The sequence below is a fragment of the Octodon degus genome, unplaced genomic scaffold, assembly GCF_000260255.1.
Source record: "Octodon degus isolate 3935 unplaced genomic scaffold, OctDeg1.0 scaffold00277, whole genome shotgun sequence".
Taxonomy (NCBI): domain Eukaryota; kingdom Metazoa; phylum Chordata; class Mammalia; order Rodentia; family Octodontidae; genus Octodon; species Octodon degus.
In genome coordinates, this window is record NW_004524853.1 from 2237716 (window position 1) to 2244498 (window position 6783).

Below are 6783 nucleotides of genomic sequence, written 5' to 3' on the forward strand. Positions count from 1 at the left end.
AAATATACAAAAAATAAAAATAAAATTCAGAGAGAGGCTGGATATATAGCTCAGTGGCATAGAGTCAATCTGACAAGTGTAAGGTCTTAATTTCAATTCCCACTGCAATAAATAAATAAATAAATAAATAATAAATAAATAAAAGCAAATACACAAAACCTCAGAGGAAATAAAGTTGCTTTGGCTAGTATTTTACAACCAAACTAATAGTCACACATGAATGTAGAACAATAACATTTTTAGACTGCGTCTATCAAGTTTTAACTTATCTAGTTTTAACCTTTCCTCTGTGTCATAGATACTGTCTCTATGAACCACATCCTCACATTATTCTCCACGTATTGATCCACTTCAGAGAAGGTTGGATGCTGAGTGCTCATAGGTATGTGCTTCTTTTGGAATTGCCTGAATCATCTTGCCTAAAGCTATGTCCACGCATCCAGAACAGCCCACTTCCATTAGCGAACAAAATGCTAAGTTCTGTGTCCTCTGTGGCACTAACTCTCTGGAGCCGTCCAATTCTAGGGCTTCCCTTGGGTTCAGCCAAGATACATGTTCTCTGCTGTAGATCAGTCTCCCATTCCATCCACTTCAATCACTGGTTCCCAAGTATTTCTGAGAACATCCCTGAATAAGCTTCCTGCCTATATTTCCTTCTTAACTACATCTAAAGGAACTCACCTAAAAATACTTGTTACCAGAATTGGTAAGGAATGGAGTCTAAAAATGAGAATTGGAAGGTAAATCATTCCCAGCTGGATGCCAACTGGAGCTCCATCATGGGTAGTGACTGGGGATAGCAACTGGCATATTTTAGCAATGCAGTTTATTAAAAATGTTCATCAACTGCAGGGAGGGAAAATCAATAAAAGTGAATGTACCAGCATGTGCGTTGTCTCAGATCGTTGACAGGTTGTGCAAATGAAGCAATTACAAGGACAGTGGATTAAGCATGGCAGTTGCTTTTGCTATTAATGCACTGGAGAAAGAAAATGAGGTTTTTATCTGCTTATCTGTTTTGCCAGAAGCTAGAAATGATAAAATCCTGCCTAGAACTTAATTATAAGCAAAACAGAGCTCCAGAGAAGGTATACTTGTCCACACAGGCAATTGTAATATGCAAAACCAGGGCTTAGTTTAGGAAGAAGTGAGACTCTAAAACTTTGGATGGAAATATCTAGCATGAAGCACTCAAGAGTGCTTGAGGTTCATAAGCCCCTGAAATCTCTAGAACTTTAAAAGTGGTTCATTTCTCCCCATCACTCTCACACTTCTTTTCAAAGATTACTCAGAGGTCCTTGCCTTATGGAACAGTACACTCTTTCCTCAGAACATTTCTTTTCATCTCATCCTAGTTACCAGGCAAATCAATTAGGGCCAATGCACAGCATGGTCTGTATATAGTGTGCTTTAGAGAAATACTTGCATGTTAGAAGAGAAGCATACCTGAGCTTGTTCTGGTTTGAACCTAAAATTGCCCCAAACCACTTGTTTTTGGTAGACTAGATCATGTGTGTGCTATAGCTAGCTTGCTCACAGCACGTGGAGTATGGCTAGAAGAGACAGGTCCCTGTGTGCAAGCAAACATAACTCTCCTCCCTTTAAATTCCATGTGTCAAGTATTTTTGTCCCAAGAACTAGTAAAGTGACAAAGACAGAGCTTCACGATGTGGTTGACACACTCCATGCAGACCCATGGTAATTCATTTGTTCATGGGACATGAAAGGACTGGATCAACGTAGGTTAAGTATAAGGTTGTATACAATGAATTTAATGATATAGGGATATTCTCTACTGTTATGAAAAATTAAAGAAGTAGAAGAAAAGGCAACCATGCTCTGTAAATGGGGCAGTTCAGTTTATGAGGATATAAACTAATCTTGGCCTAAGCTTGTGACTTATATACTGTAGACAATGAAGTACCAGGATGGCTCTGAAAACTATGGTGTTAAAAATCATCCCTGTGGGAAAATCATTTAACAGAACAAGAAGCTCTGGAAAAAGCATGTGACTGGATCACTGTGATCATCCTAAAGTGCAAAGACCTTTGTATCACACAGCAATGCCCACCCGAGTATTCACTAATGAATAAACACTAAGCAAACAAATAGACTCAGTGATCTGTTCAACGACTTTCAGGCGGTCTCTGCCTTTATTCAGTACAGTCCCATAACAGTGTGTTCTTGATGCAAAAGTCTTGATGGTGGGGCTAAGCACTGTTCCTGGTTACAATAGCATGAGGTCTCACCCATTCTATTGATTTGGTTGTTACCAGAGCGTACTGATTCTGCCCCCCAGTAAAATCACATCAGTTTGACCATCAAATCACATAGCAGGTTGTTTTCAGGGGACTCTGCTGTAAAGAGGGAGCTACTTATCCTGACAGGAATCAGCAGTTACGTATTCTAGGTATGCATTTGTTTACTTTCTGACAGGGATCAGTCATGCTCTGGGTACCATAAACTAGGGTACTCATGAAGCGACTCTTGGATATGTTCCACAACATGAAAGATTAAGTCAAGAAAAAATGACTCATACATTTCAGTGATTACACGTCCTGGCATCCACTGAAAGAAATAAATGAGGAGACGCTCCAAGGGGATGGTTGAAAAAACTCAGAAGTAACAAGTGTAAAGCTCTTTTAAGGAGTTAATCATCACAAAGAGGTAGTAATGCATTCTCAGAGGATGCTTTTTCAGGAAAACAAAAATGATATAGAAACTTCATAATATGGCCCAGATTTATAGCGAAATATTGTTAAGAGGAAAATAGGGTGTAAAATAATGTGTATCTTCATGTATTATATAAAATGTGAAAATAAGTTCATGAAATAAAATCATAGACACACAACATGTTTAGTACCAATTTATTGAATTTCTAAGTGAAACTGAAATAAAACAATTGTTATTCAATGCCCTCTGGTTCTGTTTCAAAAGACTTGGTTGAATTTTATGCTAGAAAATTGTGTTCTTGGCCTAAATTGTCCATATCATTCTAAGCAAGTCTGTCATTTTCACACATTAGAAATCCTTATCAAAATGAAGAATTTTCTGCAAAATATTCTAAGTATTTTAAAAATTTATGGTTTGCCTTCCTCTAATGTAGAGTTAATCAAATTAACTCAGTACAGAATTTTTATATACAATTTGCAAATTTGGTCAATTCCAGCAAAGTGGAAATTAAGTTTATTCCTTTCGTTTTATACTAATGTCTCTGAAGGGATAAAAATTGTTCACAAACATCTAAGGGAATAAATCATACTTCATACCAGGAAAGCAGTTTTTTAGAATTATTACAAATTACTTATTTTGTATTTATATTTCCAAGTTGTATGAAATATGTTTCTCTTGATTCTGTAGTGAAAATAAGTTCATGAAATAAAATTATAGACATATAACATGTTTAGCACCAATTCATTGAATTTCTAAGTGAAACAGAAAAGAAGCAATTGTTATTCAATATCCTCTGGTTCTGTTTCAAAAGATTTGGCTCAATTTTATGCTAGAAAATTGTGTTCTTGGCCTAATTTGTCCATATCATTCTAAGCAAGTCTATCATTTTCACTACCAATGTTGAAACATTTTGTCTAACAACTTGGTTGTTTATATTTTCAAAGTTAAAGAGAAGATTGCTTAAGTAGTACTATAGTTTTATGTATCAAATGCAGTTTTAAGAGTAGTAAAATATGTTTAAATCATAAGAGGAAAATAGTGTTGTAATAAAGGACCTCACATCCAATATTTATGTTAATAACTTCCAGCTCTCATCTTTTAATTTAAAGTACTCAAAGGACACTTTAGACATGAAAGGAACAATAGCAGAGGTGTTCTTTTATATCTGTGTAGGCAGTTTCATTCATGGAAAGAACTGCATGTTATTCACTGCAAATATTATAAAGTATTAAAAGCTAAACAGCACTAGAGGATATTGCTAGTGAGAAGCCAATGATGCTACCCTGTCATTGCTCCCCTTTCAAAAGTGTGAATGGAACTTATAAAAAGAAATCAGGGTTTTAAAGAAATGGGTTTCACAATTGTGCTTACTACATTAAGAGTAGAAATATACACGCAGTCAAGTGCTTCAACCTAATGAAATAGCATTTTTTTTTCATTTTAGTCACTTGGTAAGAATAATGCTAAGTACTCTATATAAATCAACTGGTTCTTGTTACTTTATGCTGCTGGAAATCATTATTTTAGGGAGTGAATGGACCAAATATCTCCTGAGCAACTAAATACATAGAGATGTGTGTTGGGGATTGACTAGACCAAATATCTATTCCCCTTCTCCCCAAAGTGAAATTCAGAAACTAATAGGCACAAAACTAGTAGGCAGAAACTAATGGGCACTGTTCAGGTAAAGTTTTCAGTTCCATTTAAGATAAAGTCAGTATTGAAAAGTATGAGGTAAAATGCAAGCTAATGGAGCCAGACAGTGTTTTTCCAATGCTTAGACAAGTGAAGAGATAGCGAGACCATAAATTGTTACCATGGTGGAGGACTGAGTTGCATAGATACAGGAGAAAATGCAAAGCAGTATGCATTCACAAGTACTGTCTTGGGACTCCTGAATGATTAAAATCCTATACTACAAAAACATCTCCTAAGATTTGCTTGTGATACACATAAGGAAATCAAATAACATCCCTTTAATTGACTCATTTTCTTATAGAAAACTTTTGGTTGCATAGATAAATATATTCATTCTTAAAGCCCAAGCATAATTTAGAAATGATGAATAAATAATCAAGTCAAAAGATAAGGACAATTAGTAGTTTGGCAGGAATGAGAAGTCCCTGCTTAGTAGATGCTGGCAGCCACTGTCCAAAAGAGGGAGGATGTAGAGTCTTAAACATGAGTGGTATGTGAGGAGTAAGAGAAAGGAAGAATGCTTCTCAGGTAGTAAGAAGAGGCGTGAGTATAACCACTAAGTGACATAAGTAAAATATATATATTTTGTGAATAAAAGATTGATCTGGGCCCAAGGAAAAGGATCACATTATAAGAGCGATAGACTATGTCAGAATAAAAGTCTAGAACTGGGCCAATGGATAAGTCAATGACTTTGGGTACTTTTCATATGAATATACAGGAGGGAACTTTTGAAACTATTTGACCAATAGTTCAATATAAAAATGATATTTTTTAAGGGATAAAGTAAACTACCAAGTGAGTCAGAAACAAATTAAGCTTATGTTATGCTTGTGTCCAGATGTACCCCCCACCAAGCTTTGTTTGAGGCTGTTCAGAAATATCTGGTTCTAGGGCATGTGATGCTATAATTAAGTTGTGTGAAGCTGGGATTAAACTTTGCAATGCTAGGATCAAGAATGTGTAATTACCAAATTAGTCCACTGAGTGGTTAAAGATAGTGCTGAGTGTGGCTTCTAGGAAGGTCCAACCTGCTGGTGGGTGGCAGTGCCCAAGAGGAGGGTGGTCTGCAAGGGGTAAAAGGAAACAGAGACTTCTACTTCATAGCTGCTGCTGCTTCTGTGGCTGCTTCAGAGTTCTGCTGCCTTCTGCCTGGCCTGCTTTGCTGGGTGCTATTTCTTAGCACAATTCCCCTCTACCAGGCCACTCTGCCCTGGATCAAGCTAGAACCACACCATCCACAAAGGGTTGACCAAATAAACCTTTATTCTTTAAATTTGGATTTTGGGTATTTGTGTCACCAAGGAGAAGAGTAGCTAAGACAGGCTAGGAATAGAAAAATAGAAAAGAAAGACTTCATTTAGCTCTTCTTCTTTTTTTTTTTCAGAACTGGGGATCAAACTCAGGCCCCTGTGCTTGCCAGGGAAGTGCTTATTCCACTGAGCCAACTCCCCGGCTCTAGCTCTTCTCATAATTAAGTTTTCTAGACTTTTCTCATAGTTAAGTTTTCCAGACTTTTCTCATAGTTAAGTTTTCCATATGTTTTGTTAATACCTTTGCCATTGCCAATAGCACAATATCACAGATGGGATAAATTACATGGATAAGAGTCTGGCAGTTCTGAAGACAAGGGCTTGGCTGCATGTGCCAATGCTCTTCTTGCTGGCAGTGTCCCAAGCCAAGGCAGGGCTCTATCACAGGCAAAGCAGAGTAAGGAAATGGAAGCATGCTGAAGACATGCTGAGCAAAAGAAGACAAAAGGAAATGAACAGCATTACCAAGAGCTACCAAAGTATGATATAATCACCACAAACAAGAAAATATATTAGGGAAAAAAAGAAAGCATATTAGGAATTTATGACATTTCAGGCTCTGTGCTAAAACAACAAAAAAAGCTGTCAGTAGTAAAACAACAACAAAAAGAATTCAAATTCCTTAATTGCCTTATGAAATCCTATCATTATTTTTCATTTGTGCTCTTTTCATAGCCTTCCAACAAACTTGCCTTCTTCTGATCCATGCGACTTGTCTAGTCAACCTCTATCATCAAACTAGACTTTTATACTTGCAAATCTGATGTTGTTGCTACTTTTCAAATTTGTTTAGTAACCCTACATTCTCAAGCAGTTATTTTCAAATGAACTCAAGGAAAAATTGGAGTCTGAATTCTAAAAACACAGGGATACTCAAAGTGGAATATTTTTATTTTATTTATTTATTTTTTAACTGAATTAAGATGTTTATTGCATACTATTTTTGGTGGAAAAAATGTAACATCATTTAGCACAACCTTGTGAAATACACAAAGCATAACTGTTGAAGAAGCATTTTTCTACTCCTAGTCCACTTCTGAGGACCAAATCATGAACTGCTCCACTGTAACTGTCTTGCAACAGTTGGTCACCATGTTGA